Source organism: Leucopleurus acutus (assembly GCF_964270905.1).
Source record: "Leucopleurus acutus genome assembly, chromosome: 5".
NCBI classification, from domain to species: Eukaryota; Metazoa; Chordata; class Mammalia; order Artiodactyla; family Delphinidae; genus Leucopleurus; species Leucopleurus acutus.
This window is the reverse complement of record NC_139147.1, coordinates 142,100,660-142,116,417: the sequence shown is the minus strand read 5'-3', so window position 1 is coordinate 142,116,417 and position 15,758 is coordinate 142,100,660. Positions and strand designations below refer to the sequence as shown.

The window sequence follows — 15,758 nt, the reverse complement described above, 5'->3', positions numbered from 1 at the left end:
GCAAGTATGTACCGTTGTACATTTAATAACTTTTTACTGAGTGTCTGTTATTTGCCAGGAACTCTGAAACACATTTTTCAAACTTAGTTGCAACACGTTAATGGTCCATGAAATCATTTAAGTGAGTGACCACCATTTTTAATGGAATGGGATGTGAAGGGCTAGAATAGAATACAACAGAAAATATCAGAGGTCATTGCACAAAGTAAGGATATTATTTACAAAAATATAACTGTACGCTGGGTCATGATACAAAGTGTATTTCAAAAAATACACTTTGCCGTAGTAAATACACAAAATACACAAAATACACAAAGCCGTAGTAAAAAGAAAATTTGAAAACCACTGACCTGTGGGTATGCACAAATTTAGGGCTGAGTTTTCTAGAAGCCAATGGGAATAGGGAAACGTTATACCATTTTTGCTGCTCATTTCCTACAAGTATGCAAAAGGAAAAAATTATTTTTGCTATCCTTTACAAAGAGAAAAAATGAATAACATACTAAATAACCTCCTTACAGAAAACCCTGGTAATTTAAGGCTACTTCTTTCAGCCTCCCCCCTTCCTCCCCCCCCATACAAATAACAGCATCACTCTACATGCTACAAGATGTCTGAAATTTACCCTGATGTGTACTTTAGGTCCTATCACGCTCCTTACCATGTATGTCAATGTTCTTATGAATGCTAAGTAGGAAACGGGTGATATTTCTTAAAGTTTTGTAAACAGAGTTATTTTTTGAAGCAAAATGTAGATACATTCCATTAAAACATACAGTAAAATGCATACATCGGTTGTAGTAAAAATGATGGTTACTTACTAAGGTGGTTCCAGGGACCATTAACGTGTTGCAACTAAGTATACAAGTCATTAGCATACAGCTTGATACATTTTCACAAAATGTAAACACCCATGTAACCACCATTTAGATCATGAAATGGAACAATTGACAGGAAGGAGAAACTCTCCAACTTCCCCCCTTCAGTCTCTCTTCCAAAAGACTGAACTTTCCTGAGTTCTAAAACTACAGATTAATTTTGCTTTGTTTCGAACTTTACGTAAAGGGCTCATGTAGACTGTATTCCTGTGTCTGACTTACTTTGCTCAATATTATGTTTGTGAGACATCCCATCAGTTGTGATTTATATATTTCATTGTGTGCATATATCCGTTGGTGAATAGTTTGTTTTCAGCTTTGGCTATGATGAGAAGTGCAGCTATGGACATTTTTGTACAGGTCTTTTGGTGAACATGTGTACACATTTCTGTTGAGTTTGAGGATGAAATTGCTGGTGTATATATATATATAAATTCAGCATGAAGAGATATTATAGTGTCTCAGGGCATGATCATACATGTGCATCCTTGGGCCTGGTGAAAATCTACCTGGAGATTCACCAGTGTTTCAGTAACAAGTACAAGCACACACGTGTCCTTTTCAATTCCTTTGTCTTATTTTTATTTTGGAAAATTTGGAAAATATAGGGAAGTATACAGAATAAAATTTAAATCACAATAACCCAGCCACCCAAAGATGACCACTTTTAGCAATTAATTGTATATCCTTTGAGCCCTTTGCCATTATAGATAACACTACGTGAACATCTTTTTCACTGAGGCTTTGTATATATATATATCCATAATCATTTATTTAAGATAAATTCTGGGAAGAAGAAATGCTGAATAAAGGACGTGGGAAACCTCAGGCTTTGATACACTCACTAATGTTTTACTAGTTGGAAGAGTAGGGGTGTGGGGAAGGGCACACAGAAAGCAGATGAATGTCAAAGAAGTCACAGGTAAGAAAGAATATACTAGCACCAGAGGACTGGCAAGAAAGCCTCCAAAGATTCTCTGCTATGAGGATTCTGTAGTACCTGTTCTTTTTTTTTTTCTTTTAGAAAGAGGAAATAGTTTTTAATTCTTTAAGAAATAGCTTTCTTTTGGTAGGTACCACTGAATTTGGAGCTATATAGCCTTTTACTGTTTGTTTTTACAGTTATCTGTGTTGCTCCAATTCCAATTGTGTGCACTCGGTCAAAAGAATCATTGCAAAGTTCTCTCTGGTCTGTAATCAGACGAACAGCCTCAACGCCCGATTCTGCTGTTGCTCCGTCGTGAGTAGTGGTTTCCCTGCCGTGCTTTGTTTGCAGATCCCCCGGAGGTGGTTCTCCAGAGGGATGAATGGCATCTTTGTTCAAAGGGGCCAGGAGAGAGAATCATCTAATTCTACCAAAGACAGGAGACAGTAAACCGATCCTGCGTTTCCATTGCTGTTGGAAAAAGAACAGTAAATGACAGCAAAATTGAATAACGAGATACCTGCACGGTATAAATGACCCAGCGGAAGAGATGTGATGAGAAGGAGGGTGAGGATTTGATCTCTGCCTTTCAGTTTTCAGTCATTGTCAACCACGAAGTACAAAAATTGGCTCAGCAAAACTTAGTTTCATCCAGGATACTAGACAGAGAGCCAAGAGATTTTTTTCTCTGCTAAGTTGCCCAGGATTAATGTTTTGTGGATATGTTTACATTGGTGAATAAAGTCAGAGCACTTTATTTTGCTACGGTTGTGCTTTTCAAACTGTGGGTTGGGTCCTATTCGTGGGTAATGAAATCAATTTCACAGGTTATTACTAACTTTTCTTTAATGAAATAGTATATAAAAAAGAATAGAATAGCATAGTGTTGAATGGAATAGAAAATATCCAAGTACATCACATAAGCAAGAATACTATCTTATGGGACTTATATTTTAGTTAGCTATACATACACACATCTAAATATATGGACATGTGTTATAGATTAAAACAAACTTCTCATTATGGGTCATGGTCAAATAATGACTGCTGGGAATTTTTTACATTAGAGATTTTTTTTTTCTTCTCTTTTTTCTGGGAATATTTTTGTATATACACAATTTTCCAAAAGTTGTTTCTTTGGAATTGAACAGATCAAACTTTGGGGTTTGGGGTTGAGGGGACCAGGAAACATCTTCATGTTAATATAGACAACAGTTACCTTCTTGTTGATCCAAAGTACAAGTAGAAAAAACCTGGCTTATCTGAATCTGTCTTTATTATGGTCCTATATGGAAGGCAACTCTGATAATGACACCTCTTTTCCAATGTCAGATGGAAAACACCCAAGGTTAGAAAACCGTCATGGTGGCATTCAAATACCAACCCAAGGGTCAACATATTGATACTCTGAGAAAAGGATGGCTCATGGTAACACGATATACCTACTCGCCGGTGATTGGAGTTAAGACTTTACCAAACAATGAAGTCACTAGTAGCTGATTATGATGACATGTGCTGATTTTAAACATATACTGTGATCATTCGATAATAGAGTAAATTTTCATGTATGCAAAACTTTTCCCCCTAATTCAGCTTCATTCAGATCTGTATTTAATTGCTTTGAGTTAACATTAAGCGGACTCACAAACTTGGGTAAGATCTAGCAGGTGGCCCAATTGTATGTAAGTTTCCCATGTGTGGGAAATACGCATTTAAGTATGTGTATACAGATCATACGAATATATAATACCTTATGCTAAGTGATCCATTCGCTGGTACTTCATCCTTATGAAACCAAAGAACGGTCAATACAATAAATAAAAACAGTCACTCTAGAAAGCAATCACTCTAGCGGCTGCCTGAGGAGCCGTTTCAGAGGGGTTTGGAGATAGGGTTTGGACTCAGCAGTAAGGAAAGGTTGCGTTTGATTAGTAATATCTGTGATGACATGGAAAGGGGACAGTGGTGATATACGTGCCATGTGTTTATCTTGGAACTTTTCAATTCAGTGACTCTTTATGGTATCTTGGAAACATGAGTTGCTTCCTCCATTTCATAGGGGAAAGAAAGGAATAGCGGATGGAGGTGGCCCAGAATTAAACCTTTTATTTATTTTTTTCTGTACCCTTTTTTAAAAATCGAGGTATAGTTGATTTGCAATATTATATCAGTTTCAGGTGTACAACACAGTGATTCAATATTTGTATACATTGTACTTCATTTACAGAATTAAAGCTTTTGGTATCTCTTGATCTTGTTTCATTTCTGTTCATATTTATCTAGATTATTTTAGATAGTGTCTTACAAATGTTCGTGTCTGTTTACCCCTTTCCATTCCCATTGCCACGGTTACATTTTTGATCCTCATTAAAATGATTAGTAGAGGAGCTCTCTGGATGACTGTCCTGCTTCTAGTGTTCACAGTGTTGGATGGGGTCAAGCGTCATGGGCTCCACTGAAAGCCATGTGAAAGCTCTGTCCCATCTCTCAGAAAACTGAACACTTGCACAGACTCCTGCCAGTGTGTTCAGGAGGGTCGTGAGCTCTGTGAGGTCTACGCTTCATTACAGATGCCTAGTCTGGTTCTCTCCCTCCCATCTACCCCTCACGTGTTGATCAGAGTAATGTTTCTAACACACACTTTGGATCATATTACTATCTTCTCAGAACCGATTCATTTCCCGTTGCCTTCCGGACAGAAAGAAGTCCAATCTGCTTAGATGGGTCTCCAAACTCTTTTTTTTTTTACCAAAATATATTTGGCGTATTACATTGTGGAATGTCTATAACATGTTACACTGGCACATTTATATATAATAAGATAATTGCCATTGTAGGGACAATTAGCACCTCTGTTACATCACATAGTTATCTTTTCTTTTCAGGGGCCCCAACTCTTTCAAGCTCTCATGTTTGTAGCCTCCTTGCCCCCCTCTTCTCCCCTGCACCTTCCTCCCAAATACACAACCTCTAAACCTAACCAGAACACTTGGTCTTTCCCTCCATGGTTCCTGCACTTTGCTCCCATGGGTGCTGCTACCTGAATATCCTTTCCCACCTATTCAGGCCCTTTCTAACCTTCAAGCCCAGTGTCTGTTCTCACTCTCCGTTATTTCTGCGGACAGAGCTCTCAGCGCCGATGAATACCTTGTGGTGTCCTGCCCGTCATGGTGAGGTGTGTGCCTATTTGCCCTCAGATCCCTTGCTTGCCCTTCCCTGGTGTGACTGACCTGATGGGGAAGATAAGAAGGATAACAAGCCTAGGGAATTGTGGGGTTTTTTGCTAGACTTTATGTGTTTACTCTCTTTGTATTATATAATAACCTACAAGAAAGTAACTGAGAAGGCTGGCTAGCAAAGTCAAATAAAAGGTGGAAGGCGTATGAGATGCAAATTATTGGAGTTTGGAGTTACAAGTCAATAAAACCCCCCAAAACAGGGCTGTCCAGGTTCCTGAGTCTGGGGTCAGCCTTGGAAGGCCCTGAGGGAAGAGGGAAGCCAGGTGTTCCTTTCTCACACTCAGACCATCTCTCTGATGGCAGATCGTCTCCTCTGGGGCTTCAGCTCCTACTAGGGAGGGCTTCTGAGCTGTCAGCTTCTGCGGAGTGGCCCTGTGCCCTGGGCTCCAGCACCGACACTTCTATGCTTTGTTCCCGTTGCTCAGGGACTTTCTGCAATGACTGAGTTCCTGGATGGCTGCTGCTTCCCCGTCTGCCTTCACGTCTTTCCTTCTGTGTGATCAGTTCCCTGCAGTATAGCCCTTCTGTTGAAATCCTTACGCTACTTTATATTTTCCTAGTTGAACCTTGACTGAAACAGCTGGCATTTGGTGGATAGTGGATGAGTCTGATTGCCTAAATTTTAAACTATCTTCTATGGGGACATCTGTTTTTTGAGAGAGCCAGGGGTAGGTCCTATATCGGTTCCATCTAGTACACAACAACATTTTGTACAGTTACCTGGGAAAGTAACCCATTACCTCAAAACTCAATGGTTTGAAACACTTGGCATTCATAGGTTCACGAGTCTGAGGGTTGGCTACTGGCTGGTCGTTTGAGTTCCGGCTGGGCCCACTCGTGCATCTGTGGTCCGCTGGGTGGTCCTGTGTATCTTGCCTGGGTGCCGTCCTATGTGTGGGGCTTGGCTGCTCTAGGCTGATCTAGGATGGCCTCGGCTGAGGCGTGAGTCAACACCACTCTGTGTTTCTCAGCCATGACGGGCTAGCCCAGGCATGTTCTCATGGCAGTTACAGAGGAGCAAAGCAAACATGTACACATAACAAGAACTTTTTCTAACCTCTAGACGGAACATACCTGCTAACATTCCATTGGCCAAAGCAAGTCACCTGAGCAAAGCCAGAATCAAAGGGGGCAGGCATATTGGCTGAACCTCTTTAGTAAGAGGAACTGCAAAGTTACCTGACAAAGGGTAGGGACGGGGAGGGCTGAAGATGTGACCGTGAATGCAAGGCAGTCAGTCTATAGCAGGCTCCACATGTTTGATGAGAGAGCCGAGACCAAAGAAGTAGAGAGATAGATGACATTAATGTATCGCCATAATAGTAACCCCTTTTAAATGAAAACTTTGCAATAAAATACACATTGTGTATTCGCTAGCTTGTCCTGTAGAGTTCATTTGTACATAGTTACAGACTGAAGAACATAGACCAAGTAAAGAGCCATTTATAACTAACATATTAATAAACCAAGCTAAAGGGACTCTATTTATCCTTTAACCTTCAATTTGCATTAATTGGGAGCAGTCGTGGGAAATGGGGCCAACCTTACCTCAGGTCACATGGCTTAACAAAATGAACTGTTTCATGCCCAGAAATAAATGCCTTCCAAATATAAATAGGAATCAGTTACAAAACAGAATATTTTGAGTACAAAATAACCACACTGTTAATATATTTATGTCCCAATTAAAAACGTGTAAGGAACACACATTCTGGGCTAAAGTTGTCCCAGGGAGTGATGCTCATTTTTGCTTTGAATCTTGTGCAAACAAACCGGGCAGCCTCCTTTGAGCCATGAGCAAATCCACGGCTCCCTGTTTTCTAAAGAGAAGAAGAATTAAAAATGGGAGTGTTTAAGTTGGGAAAGGTCTGGGGCTTGCCCTTGCTGCTTTAAATCTCATTCCTTCCTCCAGGACTAGGAAATCACTTTGAGTTTGTCTTCTCGGAGAACTCTAATTTTGTTTGTTCTTGGTTTGAGCCACACCGTGAAAGAGATGCCGTCTGCCTGTATTATAGCAAAACTTGGAAGCCACTTCAGTGGCACTGTTTTCCAGTTGTCTTCTCTGCTGTTTTAATCTTTACACCTGAGCGTGTTCTCCGTGATTCACAATGAAGCCCGTGACATCCTACTGCCTGAGCGAGAATCCCAGTTAGCCTTTGCTCACTGGCTTTGGGCATAATTTTAAATCTTGCTCCAACTCTGAACAATGGGGTTTCCTCATCTGGACAGTGGGGTTATTAATAATACCTACCTCATCTGATCACTGTGAGGATTAAATTAAGTGAAATTAGGTGAGAGAATTAGCATAACCCAACCCACAAAATGTGCTTAAGAAGTGGTATATATTAAACTGCTTATTGTTACTAATTATTATGTGAGAATGTTCAGGTTGTTGTCACTGAGTCAGGTTCATGTATATTCTTCAAAGTATAAATCAGAATTATACCTTCAAAAAATAAGTTGAGGTTCAATATTGTTTACATATAAGGCACGGTTTGTTTTTAGGTATTAGCGTCAAGGGTAGCGGTGCATATCTATTCACATTTAAAACCACAACATTTACAAACACAAGCTTCTTTCTGGCTTGTCAATTTAGTCTTTGAGAACGCTTTTAGAAAATGCTTCTTTTTTTTTTTTTTTTTTGGCGGTATGTGGGCCTCTCACTGTTATGGCCTCTCCCGTTGCGGAGCACAAGCTCCGGACACGCAGGCTCAGCGGCCATGGCTCACGGGCCCAGCCGCTCCACAGCACGTGGGATCTTCCCAGACCGGGGCATGAACCCGTGTCCCCTGCATCTGCAGGCGGACTCTCAACCACTGCACCACAAGGGAAGCCTGTTTTTTGTTCTTTTTTAAATTGAAGTATAGTTGATTTACTATGTTGTGTTAGTTTCTGGTGTACAGCAAAGTGATTCAGTTATATTTTTTCATATTTTTTTCATTATAGGTTATTACAAGATATTGAATATAGTTCCCTGTGCTATACATTAGGACCTTGTTGTTTATTTGTATATAGTAGTGTGTATCTGTTAATCCCAGACTCTTAATTTATCCCTCCCCCTCCCCACCCTTCCCCCTTTGGTAACGGTAAGTTTGTTTTCTATGTTTCTACGTCTGTGAGTCTGTTTTGTAAATATGCTCCTTAAATATATTGGTCTTCAGCCTTAAAATATTAAAGCTTCCAATGTTCTTGCAAACAGTACAGTGATACTGACAACTTGGGATTTCAATATTTACGACAAAAGCAAGAGGAGAGAGACTTTGAAGGAAACAAATACAACCTCAAAGTCTTCCTTAAGGTTGTCTGAAAAGGGAGGAAAATTAATAATAAGCAGATCAATTTTTAACAAATATGTTTTACCTTTCAATACACTGACTGTCCACTCTGCATGGAACCATAGTAGAGAAGACAGAGCAGCATCTCGAGAAGCTCAGAGTGGAGTTGCAGAGAAAATTTGCACATGCACACATACATATGCGCACACACACACGTAACCAGCACACAGTTTAATGGTATGACAGGTGCTTTCATGGTGTTAGGTGGAAAGGCGGTGACTGAGCTGAGACTTAGTGCAGTCAGCATGGTCAGTTCACACACATGATGTTGAGAGTCCAAGTGTGGAACGATAGATACACATATGTAGGTTCATATCATATAGGTGAATGAAAAACACACAAGCACTCTTCATTGTCCTGGATACTCATCTTGTATGTAAATGTTTTAAAAAAATGTACTGGCAAGATACAAATTCATGGTCTGGCCTTGGAGTGGGTTGTCAAGGAGATTATACCTATGCTCTATTTTATTTAAAAAAAAAAAAGAAAAGAGGAGCTTCCCTGGTGGCGCAGTGGTTAAGAATCCGCCTGCCAATGCAGGGGGCACGGGTTCGAGGCCTGGTCCGAGAAGACCCCACATGCCATGGAGCAACTAAGCCCGTGCGCCACAACTACTGAGCCTGTGCTCTAGAGCCCGCGAGCCACAACTACTGAAGCCTGCACGCCTAGAGCCTGTGCTCTGCAACAAGAGAAGCCACCACAATGAGAAGCCTGTGCCCCGCAACGAAGAGTAGCCCCCGCTCACTGCAACTAGAGAAAGCCCGTGTGCAGCAGCGAAGACCCAGTGCAGCCAAAAATTAAATAAATGAATAAATAAATAAATTTATATAAAAAAAAAAGAGCAGATGGGACAAAATGCTGTCAATGGTCCATTCTGGGCAGAGGGGACCCAGACATTTGTCCTGCCAACCTGTGCTTCCCTATGATCTCTAAGTTTCCCACAAGAACAACTACAACTGTGGGCCCACAGCCATGGAAAAAGCAGCCCCTCGCTTGCTGGGCAGACAGACACTTGGAGACGTCGTCTGCTGCAGGAACAGATGCCCTGGTTTCTCCTTCATCTGTTTACACCTGGGGGAAGAGTCCCCAACATCACCGCACTTGACACCATCTAGACAGCTCCATAGCTTCCTCTCGGGTCCCCCCATCCTGACGTCTCACAGGGGCACAGCCCCGGCTGAGATTTGCTGGGACCTATCCTGGGAACCATCCTCTGACACCCAGCTGGACCCTTTTTAGCACAAAAGTCCTAAATTGTTTGATTCACATTTGCCTTTTAGTCCTCTTCCGAGGCTGGGAATCCAAAACCCCGGAGTCCTGTGCAGAAAAGTAGGTTCTTGGGATCCACAAACATTGTCTCATGCCTATAATGTGTTATTACAATCCTTGTGTTAAAGTCCCTTTCTCTGAAACCAGCTCCCCTTTGGAATGAGATTTTATCTAAGTCTGTTTGCATGTATTCAAAATCAGAGACAGCTCTGAAACCAGACCCCATTTAAACATAGAAAGAAGAGCAGTGGTGAATTAAGCAAATGTTGGGGGAGTTTTAAAGAAAAAGCACACATCTATTTATCTTCTTGCGTTTCCTTTCTTCCAGATCTGCGTTTTCCCTCCCATTGGCCGTCCTGCGTGGGTACCAAGTTCCACACGGGATTTCATGGATTGTCAGGTCAGATGCTGGGCGTGACTTGGCTGTTTGCAGATTCGTGATTTTATGATTGCCACTTTTCAGCGTTATGGGAAGGATCTTCTAGTTTATGGCATTGCTGCGGTTGTTATTTAAGATGGTTTTGAACTCTGTAGGTGTTCAGGAGGAATATACAGCATTCGATGGGTTAAAAACAAACGTAATGGAGAGAAGGACGCTTCAGATTCATTTGGGGGAAAAAGGAGTAATAACTGGACAGAGAAAGAAAGGAGCCCATTTTTCATTTGTTATGTGGAAAAATGCTTGATGGAGGACCACAGTCCTCTCCAATCTCTCTTTTCCTTGGGCGCTAAAAAAAGCAAAAGGATCCGCTCACCCGTGGTCAGAGCAAGTCAGGTAGGGCATGTGCACCTGTGCAGTGAAGACCCCCTTGCATTACTGACAAGCCCATACAACTTCCCTCCAGTCCCCAGATGTTTGGAAATATCAGGCAGCCTGTTCAGTTTGGAACACTAGGATGTCATTTGGAACCCAGTTTGTTTACATTATTATAACAACAGTTTCAGTTTGTCTCTGCAGTTCGGGTTGTGTCAGCACTTTCCTTTCTGTGTTTATTATTTTTAGCAGTTTAAAAGCTAACCAGGAAAAATGGCTTTCTGGCGGCGAGGTGACATTCCGGCTGGGCCAGGGTCTGTGGCGTCTATAGATGCACTGGCTGGCTGTGGAGTCGGGCCTTTTGAATGCTGCCTTTGTGCTTCCATCGCCAGGGCCTCTGGCCTATTGTCCAGCCGCCTCAGTTGAGGTGGCACTATCTGATTGTAACCGGTACTAATATTACAGTGTTCGGTGCCCAGACCCTCCCCGGGGGCCCCAGTCTGGCGGCCTCTGTCTCCCAGCTCTCTCTCCAGGGGACCAATCCCAGCTCTCATATCAGAAACGCTATTTGTAATTTATAGAAGGTTCCAGGGAAAAGGATCGGTAAGGATCAGCTAGCCCTGCAGTTCTCTTAACTTTTTTATTTTTTTTTTTACAAAGAACCCTTTACCCAAATGCAATCTTCCAGTGAAACGCAATTTGTAAGACCTGGAAAAGTACAGCTGTTCTCTTTGAAGGAGAGAACCCCAGTTTTCAGCCTCCACTCCACCCACCCCCAATCAAGGTGGCTTCTCAGGTCCCCTCCCCCAACCAAGAAACCTACGACTCCTCAGAATACTTGCACACTGTTTTCACAGGGCGAGCCCCTCAATTTACAGAGAAGGAAACTAAGAGGTGATTTTATAGATGCTTAAAACATGAGACATTAGGCACTAAAAAAGTACACTGCATTCATCCATTTTTATTTAGTTCTAAAAAAGGCACAGCTAATCTACCGTAATAGCAATCAAAATAGTGGTTACTCTGGGGAGAGACCAGATTGACTGGGCAGGGACACAGGGAATTTTTCTGGGGTGGTGCAAATGTATGTCTTAGAAGTGTGGGTTACATGGCATTTGTCATAACTCGTCTCCTTTTTGCTATACATAAATTATACCTCTGTTAAAAAATAAAAAGAAGGAAAATAAAGCAAAAAAAATTAGCTGTTTTGTGAATGAAAATACTGAGAGCTTCCTGAAATACTGAAAATACCGATGGTCTTTCTTAAAGCTATGTGCACTCTTTATTGAGTGGAATCTGCGGTCATTATGCAAAGCTGCAGAAGACAAGAGACCACGCTGCTTTTCCAATTATTGAACTTTCTTTGTTCAATAGTTACCAAAACCAGAAAAAAAAAAATCTCAGAGAATTTCAGACAACAGAACCCCTGAATACCTTCTGGGGTCTTCTAGCCAGTAATGCAGCTAAAGGATGATGTATGGGATTCCTGGCGGTGGAAATCCCGAGTACAATACTTGATTCATGCATTACTTTGACATGTACTGTTGGTAATGCTCAGGAAATCGTTCATAATTTTTTAACCTTTGCTCCTTCATCTGAATGCTTTTTCGGAACCTGTGAAATACAAGATTGCTTCTTCTATATCTTATCAGAGTTGAACTTCTGGTGACAGGTTGGAATTCAGGCCTTTAGTGACACCTCTATCCTTGCAATAAATCATCTGGACCCTTTAAAAATGACTTTTCTCCCCCGGAAATACTTGGAGCCAAGCCTACTAGAATTCTTCTATTTGTGTGTTTTAGAAGTCCGGCAGTAACATGGAAGGTCATTATTTGGGTTGAAATGCTGCTAAGGTCCTAAGCCCGGGAAGATAGGACCCTGTGGCCAACTTGCCCTTTAGAACCTCATGAGGAGAATGGGCTGAGAAGAACAAGGAGAATGCTTTTGAAAAGGAAGTGATGATAGTGTTGGGGGATAGTAAGAGAGGGCAAGTGAGGGTCTCGTGAAGCAAGGGCAGAAAGGATTTAAAGATATCGTTGTCCCTCCGTATCTGGGGGGAGTAGTTCCAGGACCCCACGTAGACCAAATGCTCAAGGCCCTCAAGTGCATAAAACGGTGTAGTACAGTCAGCCCTCCTTATCCGTGGGTTCTGCGTCCACGGATTCAACCAACCCCGGATTGTACCCGAGTGTTCCAGCCTCTGAGGCTGTGTGACTTTTCTTCAAGAAGAACAAACTGCTACTTTAGTGATTTCCCAACAAAGGGCCAAGATCTCTTTCATTCACAAAATGGATCCACGTGACCCAAAATTTAGTTCACTAATGAAGCAATGGCAAAACAGAATCATTTGTAAAAGGAACATTTTTTTTTTTAAACCCACACATACTGCACTCTGCCTGCACGGACACACAAATGTCCTCATCAAATCACATTTAATTCAGCAAGGTTTATATCCAACCAATTTAGTTTAATGTGCATAAGAGCAGAAGTGAAATTGCACAGTGGGAGAGTTTGAACAGAATTTGCTTTTTTGCAATTCAATGCCCATTTGAAAGGAACTGTTTCTTCAAGTCATTTATTGAGTCAACTTATCCAAATGGCAAGTACCAAGAAGAATTGTATGACTTCTCCATTCCAGGGACTTGGAGCAAGTGATTCTCCCGGGCCCAATGTTCTTGAAATGTACGTGTGTGTGTATGTGTGTGTGCATTCATCTACAGGTCAAGGAGCGTTTGGAAAATGCAATGTGTGTGTAGTCAGATTTCAGTTATTTGTGAGAATGAGAGTAAAACATGAATAACTGAAGTCCAATCAATGGATATATTTTCCTGTTGACTTTTAAAAATTAGCAACCTGGACGTTTTTAACCCCTGAACTGCTTATGAGGTCTGTGAACAAGTGGGAGTGTATCCTGATTTGAGTTTTATCTCCTTCTTTCTCCCTCAACTATGTTTTCTATTGGTGCTATTGGGCTAATAACAACTAAAACACTGGATGAAAGAAAAATAACAAGCGCCTTAATGTGCATATTATTATTATTCTCAATTTCCAGACAAGGAAACTGAGGGTAAAGGTTGAGGAGCAATGCCTGAAGATCTTGCTGTCATAGTGGCAGGGTTGGGCTTGAACTCAGATCTTTCTATCTGTGAGCTGCTGTCTTAGGAAGAGAAGCAGTGGATTGAAACTAATCATCATATTACACTGGCTGGAGCAGAAATATACCTAAATTTGTGGAGAGAATAAACTACTATTTTGGGCCTGCCCATAGCAGGAAATCTTAATAACAGTGACAAACACACAAAATTTTATTTTTCTCTCCAGGGCTATTGGGGGTGGTTCTCTTATCATCAGGGACTCAGGTATGTTCTATCTTTCTGTATTTCTATTCTTAAGCATATGACTTTATCTTCAAGGTTCCTTCCTAGGTCAATATGACTGCTGGAGCTCCAGCCCTCACACATAAATTCTAGGCAGCAGGAAAGATGGGAAGAAGGGGGCAAAGGCACCCATTTCCAGCTGGCTTTCCTCTCTAGGAGGGCTTCCCTGAATTCCCACTTCACGGCTTCTGCCTACCATCTCACGTACTGACCCCTGGTTGCAAAAGAGTCTAGAAAATGTAGTGGGTACTTTGCATCCAGAGGTGAGGTGAGATTTGGTTGTAAAGGAATAGCATGGAGGCACCTAGCAGATTGGTCGCAATCAGACAGCTATTAAAGGCTTTTCAACTTTAGAGAGGCATGATCAGGATGGTGCTTTAGAGGAACTGATCTTGTAGCCAACTGGTTGATGGGTAAAAGGGGGAAAAGTGAAGGACTCCAATTTGTAGTGATGAGTTTTGTATTACTGAGGTGGCACTGGGGACAAGAGAGATCAATGTGATCCAATTTGTGAAGAATGCATTGACCAAGGAGAATGTATTCATTAATTAACTGTGCAATTGAAAACTGGGTTTCAACAAACACACACACACATATGTCTGTGAGGTGTGTGTATGTGTATAAAAATACATAGTATATACATATTCATATACACGTATGTATATGTGTATGAATGTGTATATGTGAGTAAATATATATACATACATATATATATATGAATGGAAACCAGGGAAAGACATTTAGCTAAACTTCTAGGAAACAGGATCCAGATAAACAAAACCGTCTCGTGTTGTTTTTATATGCAGAAAATTGGCTGGAAATTTAATGATGCGGTCTATTGGCAATAGATAAATAATGCATAAGCAAATATATGCAGGCATACACACAACACAAACAACACAAGACTTTTCTAAGGGCTCCATACCACCAACTGCAATAATTTTTAAACTTTGGCATCCCTAAACAAAGAAAAGGGAAAAATTAAAAGGAGCTAAATTATAAACTTTTAAAGGAATAAGAGGTGAAGGCATTGTAAACATAACTAAGAAGTTATCCTAAGAAGCCAAGCTAGAGGAAGTAGGAAAGTCAGGGTGGAAAAAAAAAACCCAGTTTTTCTTTCCCTCTTCTCTCTCTCTTTCTCCCTTCCTTTCTTTCTTCCTCCCTCCCTCCCTCTCTCTCTCCCTCCTTTCTTCTTTCCTTCCTTTCTCCCTTCCTTCCTTTCCTTCCTCCCTTCCTTACTTCCTTTCCTCCCTTCCTTCCTTTCCTCTCTTCCTTCCTTTCCTTCCTTCCTTCTTTTCTTTCTTCCTTTCTCCCTTCCTTCCTTTCCTCCCTTCCTTCCTTCCTTCCCTCCTTCCTTCCTTCCCTCTCTTTCTCTCTCATTCTCTTTCTTTCCTTCTCTCACTCTCTCTTGCACCCTCTTTTCTTCTTCTTTAACTTTAGGAGGGGTAGAATCATGCATTTGGTAACCATACATTCATAGACTTTTCATTATGAGCTCCCAAATGTGAAAGAAGTTCAACTCCAAGCCATCACCACATCGCTTTTGTTCAGCCAATGAGCAGCAGGTAACATCTTGCCATTTGTGGATGACAAAATCAAAGCCTGTCTGTGGTGCTGGTAGGATGGAGCCAGGCCCCCGGCATGGCTGTTTTGGAACTCCTCACATCCATGGTACACGGTACCACCACATATACAAACACATGTTGCCTATGTAACCCACAGGGCTGGGCAAAAATGACCGCGTTTGTCAGTACAACTTTCTTGGTACTGTGTGTTTGACATCTTTGGCTGCAAGGCAAAATGAGTTTTCATTTTAGCTTTTTAAATCAGCTGAATTAGCAGAACTTGATTTTCTGATTTAACCCTCCCTGATGGCATTGTGCAGAGCTAGCCTGAGTCCTGTTTTTCCCACCACACATTGGAGAGGGGTGGGTCGGCGGGGCCCTGGCTGTCTGCTCTTCCCTGCATCTTCTCAGGAAGC

The 15,758-nt window shown here is 41.5% G+C and overlaps 1 protein-coding gene across 15 annotated transcripts in view; it reads left to right on the top strand.

Moving 5' to 3' along the window:
- The window catches only part of THRB (thyroid hormone receptor beta), a 393,807-nt gene that overhangs the window by 157,939 nt on the left and 220,110 nt on the right, over positions 1-15,758 (top strand). For all 15 annotated transcript variants that reach the window (XM_082840489.1, XM_082840498.1, XM_082840499.1 and 12 more), the window contains one exon: positions 9,975-10,046. The gene's annotated coding sequence lies outside the window, so the exon portion shown is untranslated. The remainder of the gene's footprint in view (positions 1-9,974; positions 10,047-15,758) is intronic.